Source organism: Cyanistes caeruleus, chromosome 3 (assembly GCF_971803275.1).
Source record: "Cyanistes caeruleus chromosome 3, bCyaCae1.hap1.1, whole genome shotgun sequence".
NCBI classification, from domain to species: domain Eukaryota; kingdom Metazoa; phylum Chordata; class Aves; order Passeriformes; family Paridae; genus Cyanistes; species Cyanistes caeruleus.
Window position 1 is genome coordinate 102,599,310 of NC_141703.1, and position 18,408 is coordinate 102,617,717.

An 18,408-nucleotide genomic window follows, 5' to 3' on the forward strand; every position below is an offset into this window, starting at 1 on the left:
TATTGTTTGGAATGCTTCTGTGCTGTCTCCCTTCACAGAGAGGGATAAAGGCTGTAATAAAGGCTGATTCTTTGTGGAATCACTAGCCAGAGCTCCAGTCCTTTCTTCCCTGTGTGGCCTGGGAGAAGCTGCTGCTGAGCCGGACACCACTCGCTGGGCCAGGAGAGGGATGTGCCTGTGCCTCTGAGAGCCATCCTTCTCAGGATGCTTCTTCAGGAAGCTCACAGCATTCCTACCATCTCGGCCACCGTGGCAACCTTGGTCTAGTGGCAAGTGTCCCTATGGAAAGTGTTCCTGCTCATGGCAGGAGTCTTGGGATGAGACTTGGGATGAGCTTTAAAAGCTGTTCCCAACCCAAACCATGCTCTGACTCTCTGATTTACATTAGGTATTGGGAAGAAATTCTCCCTTGTGAGGGTGGTGACACACGAGCACAGGTTTCCCAGAGAAGATGTGGCTTCCCCATCCCTGGAATGTTGATGTGCCAGGGGGTGGCAATGTTAGAGTACAGAAGGAGGAGCCTCCTTCATGCCAGTCGGGAAGCCTGTGAAGTCCTGGAGCTAGAATGCCAGAAGATGTGAACATCCTGTATCCTGCAGCCCAGCAGCTCTCCAGAGAGTCCTGTGCATCTCTGGACAAAGTGAGGAAATTAAAAATAATTATGTTAACTGAAAAATTTTAGCTAAGCAAAATGAAAAATGAAACAGCAAGTTCCAGGTTCCCACTGCTCACAGATTTGTATGAGCTGGGATCACCCAAACCTGCACCTTGAGTGGGTCTATGGCTTTTCACCAGCCTCAGTTTCCCTATCTGCCCAGTCTGGGCTGTTCAGATGAGCTGCCCCATGAATCAACCCACTGACACCCACCTCTAAACCCACTCCCCAGGAGACTCACATCTCTGCCTATAAATTTGGAGCTGCTCACCTGAACAACATCCTGGAGGCTGTGTGGCATGAGCTGCATGAGGCTGACTGTGTGTTTTGGAATCACCAAGTCCTTCACCCCTTTGTAACAGGATGGTACATGCTTGGTGCACAGGTAAAACACAAAGACAGTGGGGGAAAGAGGGTGTCACTGTCCCCCTGGCCCTGTACCTCTCTGTTCTTGTCCTTACAATTTGAGTTTTGGGACTGATTTATATAAACTTCACATGCTGTAGGGAAATGCATTTTTATGGCACCAAAATTCAGGTATGTCACTCACTATATTCACAGCATATCCATTTATTAGTCTGCCCTTATTCCATTATTTTATTAAGAACTGGTTGTGCACGCTTGGTAAAACTGGGGACCTGAAGAGTGATACCAAGTGTTTTATCTCCATAAAAAGAAATGAGCATTTTCCTACCCAGAACTTTTGAAATTCCAAATCAATGGTGTGCTAAGTAAGTTTTTAAACTGGGGAAAGCTGGGATCATTATTCCTGAGGTATTTGTTTAGTCCTGTGTGGGATCATGGCCAGTTCTAGTAGGGAGTAGGGTGGAGGAGAAGAAAATAAGGTGAACACCCCCTTCCAAGAAGAAATTTTACCCAATATCCAACTTAAGCCTTGGCACAACTTGAGGCTCTTTCCTCTTGTCTGTTGCTTGTTACTTGGGAGAAAAGACTGATCCCCACCTGACTACAACATCAGAAGAACATGGACCTATTGGATCAGGTCTAGAGGCAGTCACAAAGGTATCCTGAGGGTTGGAGCAGTTCTGCTCCAGATACAGGTTGGGAGAGCTGGAGATGTTCAGTGTGGAGAGAGAAGGCATCAGGGAGACCTTAGAGCCCCTGACAGTGCCTAAGGGAGCTCCAAAAGAGCTGGAGAGGGACTTTAGACAAGGGCCTGGAGTGACAGGACAAGGGGTAAGAGAGAGGGCAGGTTTATATAAAAAATACCAGGTGGGAAAAAACGACCAATCTTCCTTCAGAGTTTCCCACTGACCTTGACACAACAGCCCACTTCCACCATATGACAAATTCTGGGTAGTAGGAATTCCTCTTTTGCTGCTCCTGAGTATATGGTTGTGCCATTTCCATCTGCTGTGAGAAGGATTCAGAACTGTTGAGATGCTCCTTTGGGAAAATTACATGTGGGTTAAATAAATGTGAGGAATCAAGCCAAGAAAACTTCCCAGAGAGCATATCTGGGGAGCAGGGCAGCATGCTCAAACATGATCAATATCAGCAGTAGCTGTACCCATTGATTTATTGCAGGAGTTATGCATTTCCCACTAAGGATAACACTAAGGAAAGGGAAAACCATGTTAACTCCAAATTACAAGTGAGTTATTGCTGCAACTATTCAGTTAATAGGAAAATATTTTTCAGACTAATTAAGTGTTTCATTTTCATTTATTTTTTTTATTGGGGTCCGGGATGGAAAAATATGCTTGTAATCCATGTCAACAGGCTCCAAGGGATGAGAATTTGATCTAATATGTCTGCAAATAACTTCAAATCAATGTTAATTTTAAGGACTTCACATGCTGGGAATTTCATTTCAGTACAATAAAGTATCTTGGGTTCTTTAATAGCACAGAATTTTTTTTATAAATTACATCCTCAAAGCTTACCAGTTTGGGGAAAAAGAAACCAAAAAAACACAAGAAAACAAGGATGAGATGTGGAGAAGGTTAGATTAGATGAGAGGTAGAGAGTAAAGAAAATATCAGTTGCATTTAAATCTTGGAGTGGCAGAAAATCTATTACTTGTAATATTAAATGGATCCCTCCTATATGGTTATGGACATGAGTTTCTAGGTGAAGGGTAAAACTATCTGGAAATTAGAGATCTAATAAATTTTGGAAATTGCATGAGATCAACCATTACTCTAAACTACTCATGGCCATGCACAAAACATTTCCAAGTGAGCTTTTTTTCCCTCTCTTAAACCGGGATAAGGAAACCAAGGAAAGGCATAAAACCTTAATTAGTTCTAATTTCGCCTTCTTTTTTTTAGCTTAAACCTAACAAATACAGGGGTGTTGTTTTCTTACAAACATTATCTTAGTTACAATTTACACACTTAGACAAAAGAGATAAATTCCTAAGGAATTTGTACCCATGAAAGGGCAGCAGCTCTTTTGTGGCTTGAATACAAGTTGTTGGAAGTTTCCAAAATGTTGCTATTTTTTTTCTGCAGCAAATAAGCATATTCCATAGGTTTGGGGAGAATAGTCCTTTCTGCATTAAATCTTTATAAGCAACAAATAAAGTATTTCTGTTGACAAGGAAGAAAATCTTTGCACCTCCAGAACTTTAAAAACTCACAATGCAAAATAAATGGGAAAGAGTTGTACACAGTGTCTTAAGCTTCCTGGACAAATCCAAAAAGCACCATGAGTTTATATGAATAATACAACTGTAGAGCTACGTTGTGTAAAATAAAGATGTGTAAGGGCTGCAAGTTTCCAGGGTCTGTCCCCCTCCATCTGAGCTGGAGTCACCAGCTCATTCCTACTATTTTGTTACAGTGTCTTTGGATGTCATGAAACATTTCCTCCTATGGTAAAAGACATTATGATGACCTCCACGAGCCAAAAGAATTACAGTGAAAATTATTATCTTTTGTATTTTATGTACCAGGAAACAACATGGGAGTCAAAAGAAATTCTACGTTTTCCTCTGAAATTCAGCAATTACAGCAGAACACTACTGCAATAGACATGGGAAATGCTTCAAGTATCCAGCCAGCGACAGCTTGAGTATGAAAAACAGTGAGGAGGGCTTTGGGCATAAAAGATTGGAATCTTGCAAAAAAAAGAAGGCTGATGGACTGCTCCTGAGCCAATTCCTTCCCTGAATTCCCTTGAAGAAGTGGGCATTTCCATAACATGGCTCATCTTCTCCTCAGTGCAGAATGGGGCAAAGGACCTGCATGGCCCCAAATGTGCCTTTTCCCCATACACCAGAAAACGGATCCCAAATGACCAGTCCATATAGGGATACTCTGGAAAACACCCAAAGCAAGGTGTGTCAAATCCTTGGCTTTTGTGCCCAGAGCTGAAGAACATACTATCTACAGACAAACTCCACATATCCAACAGAGAATCCAAATCATCTTAATTATGAGTTAGAGACGAGGGGCTGAGCTGTATCTTGAAAAGTGCTCAGCTCTACGAGCCTTGGTCCAACAAGGGTTTTCCACTGAAGCTCTGCAAATTTCTTTAGGAAAATATCTTTAACATCAGCCTGTTTTATGGAATCATCATTGAGTCACAGAATGATTTGGTTTGGAAGAGAGGTTTAAGATCATCCAATTCCACCCCACTGCCATGGACAGGAACACCATCCACTAGACTAAGTTGCTCCAAGACCCATCCAAGTGGCCTTGAACACTTCTAGGTGTAGAAAAGCCACAGCTGCTCTGAGCAACCTGTGCCAGGGCCTCACCACCCTCACAGGAAAACATTTATTCGCAGTATCCAATTTAACCTGCCCTCTGCCAGCATGAAGCCATTCTCCTTGTCCTGTCACTCCAGGCCCTTGTCCAAAGTCCCTGTCCAGCTCTCTCTGAGCCCCTTTAAGCACTGGAATACTTATGACCATTACCCTGCCACCTACAACCTCCCCCATTACCCAGCCAAGGTGACAAGAAGAGTGAGCATCCAGCTTGCAGTGAGCACCTGGATCTCTGCACTGCGAACACCTGGGCCCATCATCCCACTGACCTCTTCACTAGCTTACAGACACAAAAACATGGGACACCACTGCTTTTGTGACTGCCTGGCATCTGGACAAGCCACATGCTTAGACTTCAGTGCCAATTTCCAGACATTGGGGTACCCTATTGCTGTGAAAGTGTTGGTCATCCCTCTGGCCTCATCACACTGTCATTTGTCCACATCATCCCCTCAATACTACAGATAAATTCCAAAGGAGGAATGAAGCCTTTATTCTATTTATTACTTTACTACTCTGATTAATTAACACATCATCGCCTTAGGTATTCTGTTGTGGGTTCCCTGAACTAGGACATACACTGTTAATATATTTCAGACTATTCCTATGATTCTTTTAGTCAACTTGCTATAATATTTATAATTTTCTAGTTTGTCCTCTATCTGTCAGTGACTAAATCACCAATGCACTAAATGAAGCCATGAATGCACTAAATAAAGCTGAAGTAGAGCATTACCATGTTTCTTTACACTTTTCTCCACCATGAAAGATGCATTCTTTTAATTCCTCCATTTAAGACTTTCCTGGGTGACAGAAGTTGTTTTTCCTACAAATGACAGAGGTGACCCTGGACCTCACTGTTCCCTGGTAAGGAAACTACAAAATCACTTCACAGGACTGCAGACCTGCAGGGAAAGCAAAAGATAATTTAAAAGGATTTTTAAATTTAAAAAATTTAATTTTTTTTTTAATTTAAAGCTGGATGAAACCATGTCTGTGTGCAATACAGTGCTATCAACCACTTCTTACATCCAACAGCATGATTCACAGCTCCTGCACTAGGGAAGTAACAGATATAAAACAACAAGCAACAATATGAAGCAACAGACAATAAACCACCATGAACTGCCAATTGTCAATGATATCAAGCATCAGGAAGTGTGATTGTTCATCTAAAGTTTATTCAGTTCCTTCTTCCTCCAGAGCAGGTTGTTAGTCTAGTGCAAATCTCTGCCCTTTTGGGATTTGGATTTTTCTGGGACTAGCAGACTGAAATCTATGTCTTTCCCACAGGATCTGTCTAACAGAACCTTTCAAAGCTCATTAAAGGCATTGTGGTGTGCAACAGAGATATGGGGGTAGTCTTGTGCTATCTCATGGCTCATTCACTGAGATGATGATTCAGTCCAGATTCAACCCCTGCAGAAACAACTAGCATCTTCACAGAATCACAAAACATTGAGTTGGAAGGAAGCCATAAGGATCACTGAGTCTGACTCCTGGCCCTGCACAGCACCCCACACCAAGAGTCAAACCCTGAGCCTGAGAGCATTGTTCAAATGTCTGAGAGGCCTGCAACCAATGAAGAATATCATCACTGAATATAACTCCCAAAATGGGATGCTAAATACTTTCCTACTTTCCTCATTCATCATATCTGACAATATAATAACTTTGCCTAACAGCTGGAAACCATTTCCAACTAATATTATTTGTTATCTGCAGCAATGACATTATCCTAATATTCACAGGGTCATGCAGCTGCCCTGAACAAGACATTGCATACCCATAATGCATTTTCTGCTCCACACCTCCATCTCAGTTATATATGAAACAAAAAATAATAATTACATCGAGCAGAGGAAGCTGAAGGCTCTGAGCACTGGTTCTTCCAGGCATAACTGAACCATGAAAGGCACTCTGCTAATGAATACAAACCCCCAAATACTGACAATACCCAAATATTATGTTAGTCAGAACAGCACTGCAAAATATCTTATTCTCTATTCAAGCAACAAATTTTCTTACCTATTACTCTTTATTGCCCTTAAATTACTCCACCTCATTTTTGGGAATGTCAGCCCCGCTTCTGAAGCCCCTCCTCATTCCATCAGCTCAGGCTTCTTCAGTGGAGCCTACAAGAAGATGAAGAGAGACAATTTACAAGGCATTGGAGTGACAGAACATGTAAGCATGAGTTAACAATTAAGCGTCAGCAAATATTAATCACAAGCCTAAGAAGCAGGATGCACCTTAGCTTTGTCAAGATAAGAGAAACAGAATGCATCTTGCCAAGAGGAACAAAAGTTATTGTCAGCAGAAAATGTTGAAGCAGCCAGCAAAGGACTGCACATGCTTCAGAAAGGTGAAAAGTGCAAAGTGAGGAAGACTGCCAGCCTTCATCAGAACGACCCCTGAGGAAGACTCGGAGCCCTCCTCAGTTCGATCACCAGAGTACACTGCACCTGCACATTGCATATGCTAATGATATTTATGATTTCTGGGAATTAATTTGTATAACCATGCCTATCCCAAGGAATGTAATGAATATGCATGAATTTAACCAGGTATTGTACTGTGTAAAAGTGCTGTGTGTGTGTGTTAGGAGAAGTGATCCCCCATGTACTCAGAGCTGAATAAAGCAAGTACCCATGTGAAGAACAAAGTTCACACTTTAGCATTTTTAAAAAGTTTAATAAGGGATAAAAGAACGGACAAAAATATCCAGTGCTGGGGTGTCTTTGGCCCATTAGCCAGAGAGTACCATGTAGATTAAAAATAGTGTTCTTTCTATACTGTCACATTCCTGAGGCTCATGCATATTCATATGTTTTATTATTCAAACTTCCTTGATATTTTCAGACTCCCTTGTTGTATGTTTTTTAACCTCTGACCTGCCTACAGGATATTCTATAGATTAGGTCTTCCCGTGTCCTCATCCTGTTGTTTCACACTTCCCAAGTGTGAGTATTGATAAATCCATCCTGGATGCTTATGCTCTGGTTTTCATCATTCTTATCACCTGGAGACATCAGTCCACAGATGTAAGGAAAATTACTGGTTTTACACCAATTTTTAAGTTAGTTACACAGAGGTATTTTTAATCTCTGTTTTTAAGAGTGTGCTAAAGTCTTTATTATAAAGTCTCTTATTTACTATATTACCATTCATATAAACTATACAGTGTATATGCAAACTGGCAGATTATACTACACAAAAGCAGTTAGAAGTAAGTAAAAATTAAATATAAAATAAGTATTATATCAAAACACTTGTGATACAAAAAGTTAATCTATGAATGTGAAAGCCAATATTATATTGTCATCTATAACACCCACCTCACTGAATCAGTCTCTAAGGTGATATTTAGCTCAGCATTGGAACCAATCAGCCCCATCCCTGGAAGTGTTCAAAGGCAGGCTGGACAGGGCTTGGAGCAACCTGGTGTAGGTGTAACCTGGAAGGTGTTCTGCCCATGGCAGGGGGATGGACTTCATGATCTTGAAGGTGCCTTACAACCCAAACTATCCTGTGATTCTATAATTCTATTATTGTCTTGCAGGAAAACCATGGTTTGATTTTTTATTTTTTTTGTTCTCATTTGAAAATGAAAGAAAAATCCAAAAATCAGATCAAAGTATGTCTAGTTTTGCATCCATATAGAAATATTTGCATGCCAAGGGGCTCATCAGTGTCCACATTTATCTGAAGGTCTCCCATCATGAGAGCCCTCTCCTCAGCTTGCTGCTGCTTCTTTGTACCTGAGACTCCCTTCCTATGCCACAAGCTTACACATAATGTGAATTATGTAAACATGGGTGTGAAGCAAAGGCCAGATTGTTTTGTGCCATTGTATCGTGTTGGAAGTCAGGATTTTTCTTCGTTTATCCCATCTGTTGCCTAAGAGATGATAACAACAGTACTTAGGAGAGACAAAAGATTTAGTTGAGGAGGAGGAGGAGGGATGCAGCTGACTGCACTCTTGTAGCTGAGAGGCTTTCTCTTGTGAAGTGCAGATACCTCAAGATTTTGGCTGGGGAATGAGAGACTGGGCTTGGCTTCTCTCTCTGTCTCGGGATTGGAGCGGAGACTGGTGGGGTTTGGTGGCGAACCATTGCTGCCCTGAAGATTTGCTGCCTCTGTGGAGCTCTTGTTCCCCCCGTGCTTCTCCTATTGTGGGTAAGCCTTTGTTCCTAAGACCAACTGTTGAACACCCAACCTCACTGGAAAAGCACCCTCACCACCTGCTCAGGGGCCCCACAGGAAAGCCCAGGATGCCTGCCCCCTCCAAGGGAACCTCTCCCAGCTGCTTGTGGGAGCCCAGCTGCCACTGCCCAGCCCTGCTGTTTTCTGCTTCTGGCTTTTTGATACACTTTAACCTGATACTCCACATCTGACCAACTCCCCACAGTTCCTGGCACAGCTCTGGAGGTTTGTTACACTTTGTCTGCTCACCTCTGCTGTTCCAGCCACCGTGCGGAGGTGCCTGCCACGGCCATCTCACCATCCGGAGTGGCACTGGATGCACAGCTTCCCCCCCAGGGTGAGTTTGTAAAGAAAGCCCCTTTCCCATCCCCTCTGCCAGGCCCATCCGCCATTGTCCGCGTGCAGAGAGGTGACCGCGCTCGCGCCACAGCTCCCCCTGCAGCCGCGGGGGAATCATCGCACCTGCCCTGCCCGGACGGGAGCCAGCAGCGCCCCTGCCGGCTGTGCCCGGAACTGCGCCCAAGGGAGAAGCGCCTGGCAGCCGAGAGAAGGCTGTGGTTGGGATTCTGGTTCTGTTTGTTGTTGGTTGCTGTTGTTGTTTATTTGTCTTGTTATTTATATTCTAGTAAAGTACTGTTATTTCTTTTCCCATATCTTTGCCTGAAAACCCCTAATTTCAAAGTTATAATAATTTGGAGAGAAGGGGGTCATATTTTCCATTCCATTCCTTCCTTGGCAGACACCTCTCTTTTAAACCAAGACAGAGAGTATACAGAAGTCTGTTGACTTTACTCCATCCACTTCAGACATCTCTGTGTGCTATTCCTCCTTGAATAATCCTTACTTTCTGACTCTTATCCATACAGAAAAACCCAAAAAGGAACAAAGCTACTATGGGTAAAAAAAAAGGTCTCTTCTCAGTACCTGGTTAATAGAGATACTGTTCATAAGGACAGAAGATAAATGGAAGACAGTTTGGATCTGATTTGAATCCCATGTAGTTTGTCATGCTTCTGGCAAAGAAGGAAAAGGAAAAAGGGGGAAAATTTCCCATGACACAAATATGAAAGGTAACCAAATTGATTTGTGAAGAGCTGCTGTGATCCTGCACTATAGAGCTGTTGTGTGCTGGCTTTGAATTATGCAGGGAATGCACTAACAAGTTGGAAATTAAGCGTTAATGCTTGGGAAAAGGCATGAAGACAACCAAGGGAGCTCTCTGAAAACATCTGCCCGGCACCATTAACTGTCCCCAAAATGGAGCAGTGCTACCAGCACTGAGAAGCAAACAGAGCCAAAGCAAAAGCATCATTATCTCACAGTGACCTGAATCCCCAAATACACCAATGCTTTTATCACTTCATCCACCTCAAAAACTGATTATTTGGTGTTACCCCTGCCACAAACCCACCTGCAGAAGCTTTTCTCTGGCCCTGGCTGGCTCTTCACATGTTGCTCCAATTTTGCTCCTGCAGCCCCATGCCATGACCATTGTGTTTTGTCTTTTCTGCTGGATGTCACTGAAGGGTTCCTAAAAGGCTGATGTCACCCCTGCAACTTTTGTTTTCCCTCTGCTTCACAACCATGCTCTCAACACTATTCCTTCAAGGCTGTTACCTGAGGAGACACAGGTGACCCAGGAAGCTGGGAGCCTTCCTGCCAGGTGGTCTGTCTAGGGAAGAAGCCTCATGCCATGGGCAGAAAATGGGCTGAGCTTGGTGCAGCACCAGGCCCCTGAGGGAGAGATGGCAAGCACATGTGATACAGCAGTTTCCATTTAAATACTCTGATGGGAAGAAGGATGATTTCAGCATTAACAGAGCCCTGATTTGTGGAATTTAGTTATGTGCTGCTGGGAACAGCACAAGCTAAGGTCTGGAGGTGGCTGGTCACCAGTGGGAGTTCAGAGGAGAGAGCCCAGGTGATAAGTGGAGGTGGAATAGGACAAGAAAAGATGGGAGAGGATGGGTGGCAGGTGAGGGAGGGACAGTGGCAGCTTGAAACAGAACAACAGGTTTGAGCTCCATCTCATAGGCCTATAGGATGAACCAGGTGGAAGGGAACTCAGAAGGTCTCAGGTTCAGCCTCCCCATCCACATAGAATCAGTCTGACCTGGTCCAACCCGTTTATCAGTGCTTTATCCATCTGGATCTTGAAGACCTCCAAGGATGGAGACAATATTTCAGGGCAACCTCCTGCAGTGAGTTCAATCTTCCTTACTAGCATATCAGAAATAGATGTTCTGAGCATGCAATCCCCCTCATTTAGAAAAACATCTGGACACCTTTCAGTGCTCTGCCTTTCCTTTCCCTCCTGAAAAACCTGGGAGGTGCCAGTCCTTGGGACTACGGCTGGGTGCCTCTGCTCTGAAGTCCTGTGATCAATGAGTATGGGGGAAGGTCAAATCGCTTCTCTTACTGACATCAGCGACTCCTGCTTCTATGTCCTGCTTTTCTTTTCCCTCATTGAACAGCAGAAGAATTTCAAGTCTCCTTACCACATATCATGCTTCTTTGCTGGACTTCTCTGCAAATCCAGCAGGCTGTGTTAGCTGCAAGCTAATGGGATAGACATTGCACAGTCCTGCTCTCTCAGTCTGACTCCCTTGAGACTTCATTTAATGCATTTTTGTATCTTGACATAAAGATCAACAACTGCTCTCTCTGGCTCTGTTTAGTATTCACCTTATAGTGAATCTAAATTCTATGGCAAATCTAAATTCTACTGCCACAATTTGCTTAAATAACATGAAAAACCAAAAACCTTTAGCAATGCCAAAATACACATCTCTGCTGTTTCTTTTCTGTTGAAAAACTCAGGTTTTCCATGTTTTCAAAGGAAATTAATTTGCTCTGACATCATTTAATATTGGATATGACTGATATGGTTGTTTTAAGAAACACCTTGGTTTAAAAAAAAGTATACTTGCTGCTTTGATTTATATGAATGCTTTTGAAGTTTTTGAGAACTTTTGTCATTGCTGTTCCTGCTTTCAACAGAGCTGAGATAAAATGTTATTTTTGTACCTTTGAGTGTGGAATATTTATAGCAACAGCCTGGCCTATGCCAGTGCACTGTGATTGCATCAGGTGTGCAAAATAAGGAGTGACATTCAGAGATGCTGCCTCCTGATAACAGTACGAAGCATTCAGATGAAAAAAATTACTTACCAGCTGCGGAAGCCCTTGAGCCTAATAAAGGAATTTCTGGGTAGATGCCCTGGAAGAATCTGCCACAGGCTTGAAGGAAGCCTGATTGCTTAGGATGAGACAAAAAGGCTTCCCCATGGTGCTATGGCACACTAGGCAGATTTATCTCTTTTCCTATAGTTCAGTGACCTTTGCCTTGCCCCTCTGCCACCCCTTTTGCCCCTAGACTATTGGCTCCTGACCCCATACTTAACCTGAGACACTGCAGGAAGTCTTGGTCTTTCTTTCACTGGAACCCTTTGGTGGGGTTTGCAATAAACCTCTCTGGAATACTATACAGGAGACACTTTATGTCTTTCTTTGCTGACATATCTTCTGGACACAGTGACTGTCTGTGCCCACCAGAGCGGCTTCCTCAAGAGACACTTTGGAGTGGTAGCAGAAACACTATCCATTTTTCTGAACTGCTACAATCAGCACTCACACAGCTTTATAAATTGCTACCGTTTCACTGAATTTACTGAGAACCTACCAGGACAAGAGAATAATTTATAACAATAATAACAATAACATTAACAGGGAGGAGAAGGAGAAGGAGAAGGAGAAGGAGAAGGAGAAGGAGAAGGAGAAGGAGAAGGAGAAGGAGAAGGAGAAGGAGAAGGAGAAGGAGAAGGAGAAGGAGAAGGAGAAGGAGAAGGAGAAGGAGGAGAAGGAGAAGGAGGAGAAGGAGAAGGAGAAGGAGAAGGAGAAGGAGAAGGAGAAGGAGAAGGAGAAGGAGAAGGAGAAGGAGAAGGAGAAGGAGAAGGAGAAGGAGAAGGAGAAGGAGAAGGAGAAGGAGAAGGAGAAGGAGAAGGAGAAGGAGAAGGAGAAGGAGAAGGAGAAGGAGAAGGAGAAGGAGAAGGAGAAAGAAGGAGAAGGAGAAGGAGAAGGAGAAGGAGCTGCTCCATCTGGGTTATGGTGAAATCCTTTCTGCCAGCAACAACCACTCTGAGTGTCTGTCCTGCTCTGAAGCCAAAGAAACCAGCCCCTCCGCAGCTTCCCCCACCCTCCCTTTTACCTGCTCCCCACCCCCCATCCCCACCCCGGTCCCAGTCAAACTCTTTGCGTTTTTCAAGCATCCACTAAGTACCAGCCATCAGGTTTCCCTGCAACTAATGGGTAAAAATTCCATAGGTGAGAAGGAACAAAAGGACGGACCCCTAACCCCCAACATGGGGCATGGGTTGGACTCCATGATCTTGAAGGTCTCTTCAGACCTTGTAATTCTGTGATTCTTATTCTCCTTGTTGCTTGACCAAATCTGCAGATCACGAATGCCACCTGGAGTCTTACTGTACACTCACCCTTATCAGAGAGGAGACAATGCTGCCACACCATGCTGGGAGGAAAACAAAGCACCCAGCTCCAGGGACCCCAACACAAGAAGGACACGGAGCTGCTGGCGCAGGTCCAGAGGAGGCCAGAGAGAAGCTTTGATGGCTGGAGCCCCTCTGATCTGGATCCAGGCTAGAAGAGATGGGAGATGTTCAGATGTTCAGCCTGGAGAACAGAAGGCTCCAGAGAGACTTTAGAGTCCCTGCCAGGGCATAAAGGGGCTGCAAGAGATCTGAAGAGAGACTTTGGGAAAGGGACTCAAGTGACAGGACAAGCAGGAATGGCTTCACACTGACAGAGGGCATGGTTAGATGGGATATTGAACAGAAATTCTTCACCATGAGGGTGGAGAGACAATGGAACAGGTTGTCCATAGAAGCTGTGGCTGTCACAGCCCTGGAAGTGTTCAAAGCTGGATGTATCTTGGAGCAACCTGGTCTAGTTGAGAGCATCTCTGCCCATGTGTCTTGAGGTGATTTTATGATGACACTTTATTCCCTAATCATATTTTAAGCCCAGAAATGGCTGTGGTATCTTTAAGATGAATCAGGGGTCCAGCCCAGAGCCTGGGAACCCTGGGCAGGGGCTTGGCTCAATTTCTTGTTTGCTGAGGTTGGTAGCTACATGGATTGTTACTTCGTTGCCTTTGATGGATCAATTTCGCCAATTTAGGCAAGAAGGTTCTGGTATTCAGGGTTTTTTTTCCTTGAACTGCCTCAGTTCTTTGATCCAAGGGGCTTGTGGGGGTGGCCACGGATGGTCCAAACCCTGGAAAAGACTCAGACAGTGAAAGAAGGGACACAAAACCCCACCAAATTTGCCTGCTATGAGGAGAAGACCCACGCCAGAAATCCGACAGGTTCCCAGATGCTGCATGAGCTCTTTTTTCTCTTCCCGTCCCTGAGACAAAGAAGGGTAGCTGCCATCTTTGCCTCCCAGCCACACAGTGAGGTAGCGGTAGGATGTAAGGTTCAATTGTTGTTTCCTGTGCTTTGCAGGTATCTTGCTTTGTTAATAAACAGTTTTACTTTTTCTTTCACCCACGGGTATTCAGTCCTCTCATTGGCAAAAAGGGATTACTGGAGCCCTTCTCTTTAGGCGAAATGCTCATCCCAGGGCAGTTTTTTCCTCAAATTTGTCTCTGAGCCAAGACACCATGGCAGGGGTGTTGGACTGGAAGACCTTTTAAAGGCCCCTTCCAACCCAAACTCTTTGGTGATTCTGTGATTTTGGAAATACCCTCCCCATATTGCCCATTAACCAATTGCTACCAGCAATTAACATGCTGGATGTACAAACTGTAGTAGTCAATCAGCTCTACCCAGCCCAGGCCTGTCAAACTTATGAGCACATTTTAACCATGGAGCTGCTCATGAGTAGATAAATGTGCTAAGGACACAAACAAGAAATACTTGGATCCACTCAATTCTCCCTTTGACGCAGTTTTTGTGGCGTCAAATGTAATGATTAAAAAATAGTCTAAGCACATGCAAGAGCCTGAAGCAGTAAGCTGATTTAGCATGGGCAGTGATAGGTAATCCCCCAGCTGCCAAGAAAACTCCACCTACAACTGTGCTCTGTCTCTGGATCTCTCTGCTTTCATCCTGATTACCCATTATATTCATTAATCCTTCTCTAATGCATAATAGCTCTGTGTTCCTGTACTTAAGGGAAATTCTGGATTAGTTTGAGTAACACCACTTTGGGCTTTTGCAATGTGGTGTAAGCTTTAAAGCTTCTGAACCTACATCAATAACTGCAGACTCATTTGTTCACTTCCAGGAGGTTTCTGATCTCCAGATCCTGCCTGTGCCCACCAGACACTACTGTAATGTAGCCTTACCCCCCCTCATTATAAAGCTAATACCTGCAACAAATCCATGATGATACATCAGCTCATGTCCATAAAAAACCTCCTGAACACTGCAAGTTTTAATGATGTGGTAATAAAAATTACCATTCTGCAGCACTGGCTGGTGGTCCTAGCCATTGCTCTGGGAAAAGGAGGAATGATCTGTGCCTGACTGAAGCCACTTGGCCAGGAAACAATGTGTTGGAATCTAAAATAAAAGCCTCTCTGAGCTCCACAGAGACAGAAAATAATTAAAATATATTAAGCCATAGATATAGAGTAAAAGTGTAAGTTTTAGTTTTAAGTAACTAAAAATATAGCTGAAGTGTCCTAAGAGTCTGTGTTAGCTAGTGAAAAGTGTTATTACCCAGTTTAAAGTTCAGTGATAATACCCTTCACAAATCCAACTTAGCTCTAGACATAATGAAAATATAGTTTGCATTCTGAGATAAGAACAGATAGAATTACTCACGTAAACAAATAATACCCTATACGTAAGATTAAGGTAAAAAGAACATTTGATTTCGCATGTTAAAATTACGTTCAGATTGGTGTAGAAAGTATTGTTTTAGAATCGTGTTTTTAGCTGATTGGATGATTTATTAATTTAATTCCCTGTATTGGGGATCAGAGAGAAACATCTGAAGAAGAAGAACAGCAGCACCATCATCATCACTAACTACTTTTGCAGCCCAGGACAACAGAACTCCACACCAAGAAGCTGCTGCCCTGAACATTGGGACCTTATACCACAGAGCTGCTGCTCAGAACTCAGGACTTTATGCCAAAGCTTTTAGCAAATACTTTAACCCTCTTAAGTCTTTGCCTTTGAGACTGATGCTTTTATACAATATAAACCTTTCTAGCAAACAGCAACTGCTCATGTCTCTTTGAGACCTAGAAATATTATCAGAATCCCCACTGAAACTCAACACCAATGTGTTCCTCAATGCTATAATACTCACTCCAATGGTTCAACTGCTTAAAATATGACTGAAGTAAGCATAATTTTGACACCACACCTTTAAAACACTTACTTGGGAATACACACTATTGTTACTAAATGCTTTCTGGTAGCTAATTGTGACTGATCTGTCTCTTCACCTCCCTCTTGCTCTGAGTCCTCCAAAGCACCACATGACTTTCCATCTTCTGCTGTTTCTGGGTAAAAGCACCAATAAAATGCTGGTGCATCAGCCACAAAATACTCAAAAATGACTGAGACAGAAAGCTCAGTTAAATTACTGGAATGCATGAAAATAAGTTCATGCTCAGTTCTTTCAACTTAAGCAATAAACTGTTTTTTGCATGAACAAAGCAGGGATAAGTATGGAGGCCAGGGTTGCTGCACAACCCATGGGCTGCCAAGGATGCCAGCTCTCACAGTCTTCATAAAATCATAGAATAACAGAAGGGTTTGGGTTGGAAGGGACCTCAAAGCTTATCCAGTTCCATTCTCCCTGCCATGGGCAGGGACACTTCCCACTAGACCAGGTTGCTCCAAGCCCCGACCAACCTACTCCTGAATGCTTCCAAGGGATGAGGCAGCCACAGCTTCTATGGACAAGCTGTGCAGGGCCTTCCCACACTCACAGCCAAGAATTCCTTCCCAATATCCCATCTAGCCCTGTCTTTGGCAGTGTGAACCCATTCCCCCTTGTCCTGTCGCTTGAGGTGTTTGCCCAAAGTCCCTCTCCATCTTTCTTGCAGCTCCTTTATGACCTGGGAAAGGCTCCAAGGTCTCTCTGGAGCCTTCTGTTCTCCAGGCTGAGCACCCACAGCTCTTCTAGCCTGGATCCAGAGCAGAGGGGCTCCAGCCCTCAGACCATCTTTCTGGCCTCTGGACTTGCTCCAGTAATTCGTGTTCTTCTTGTGTTGGAGGCCCTGGAGCTGGAGCCAGCTCTGCAAGGTGGGGTCTTCCAGGTGTGCAAGGGCATGAAGCTGCAGACTGTGGTCAGGACACCAAGACAAGGACCAGGATAGGGCAGCTGTCATCTGCTCCCCGCCTGGCCTGGACCCAACAGGCCTTGGCCGCTGTGTGACAGAATGCTGTCAGTCACATTAATTGACACCATGACCTGTCGCAGTGTCCCTTTAGGAGTTATCACTCCACCCACTCGAGACACTGCTGACTTGCGGGGGGACACCCCTCCGAATCTTCAGAATCAGAGAAGCATCTTATCGGAAGAGACTATCCCGACAATGGAGGAGGCAGTACCAGCATTCAGGAACACATAACCACTAAATGATTATATGAAGGTTCTTTTATTAAAGAGCTCTGGGTGTCAGAGTGTCACATACATGGATTTGTCCATGGGTCCGTTACCTGTTCTGAGTGCCTTGGGGATACCCAGGAAGGAGAAAGCCTGCACCAGGTGTTTCATGGCGTCTGCAGATTTCTCCCCTCTGTGGGCAGAGGCATAGGCAGCACCAGAAAAGGTGTCCACCAACACATGGACATACCTTTGTCTGCCAAAGGACATGATGTGAGTGACGTCCGTCTTCCACACCTCGCATCTGTTTAATCCCCTGGGGTTCACTCCCGCGCTCAGGGACGGGAGTGCGTGTTGCTGACAGGATGGACATGTAGCCACTATCGCCCGAGCCTGTTCCCAGGTGAGATGGAATTGACGAACTAGGCCGGGTGTGTTCTGGTGGAAGAGCTAGTGACTGATCTTCACTTGCACGAAGATATTTGGGAGTGGGGCCATCTCTGCGGGTGCAGCAAGAGCATCAGCCCTCCTGTTGCCCTCAGCTATGAACGCCAGATCAGTGTGTGACCTGACGTGCATCACATAGAACGGTTGCTCTCGATGGGAGACTAAATTAACCAATTTTGAGAGCAAGTCATATAATGCAATGTTGGAGACCTCCTTTAGAACAGCTTGCTCAGCTCTGGACACTACACCTGCTACATCAGCTGAATCAGTAATCAAACTGAAAGGTTCAGGAAACCTCTCAAAGGCTTTAACAACTGTGGCCAACTCAGCTACTTGAGGCTATCCTTCTACCTTGGCCACATCTGCCTCCCACCGCTGAGCCTGAGGATCCTTCCAAATCATTACTGACTTCTGGGATGCTCCAGACACGTCAGTAAAAATGATGAGAGCTTTCAAAGGCTTTCTACTTTGAACACTTTTTAAGGAAAGGGTGAATTGAATTTTTTCTCTGAAAATTTTTTGGGCTGGCTGATGAATTGAAATTTGACCTGTGTAGCTGTCCAGGGAAAACTGCAGTTCATTTTCCTGAAGCAGGTGCTCCAGCATTATTTTTGTAATTTGGCCCAAGTTTATCTCAACTGGGAGGTGAATGCACTCAAAGTCACATCCCACCAACTCCCAGATCCGGGTCCTGGCTTTCTGGATCAACTCTGCCACTAGCTCCTGTGGCTCGGTCATTCTTTTGGACCGATGACAACAATGAAGAGTTCATGCT

The 18,408-nt window shown here is 44.2% G+C and overlaps 1 long non-coding RNA gene across 1 annotated transcript; it reads right to left on the reverse strand.

Annotated features, from left to right (window-relative positions):
- Window positions 1-5,127: 5,127 nt before the first annotated feature.
- On the reverse strand, window positions 5,128-9,025 carry LOC147654408 (uncharacterized). Its single transcript, XR_015285160.1, has 3 exons — window positions 8,847-9,025; window positions 6,420-6,526; window positions 5,128-5,296 (listed from the first exon to the last, which is right to left on the reverse strand). It is a non-coding gene; the product is annotated as an uncharacterized LOC147654408 (long non-coding RNA).
- Window positions 9,026-18,408: the final 9,383 nt, after the last annotated feature.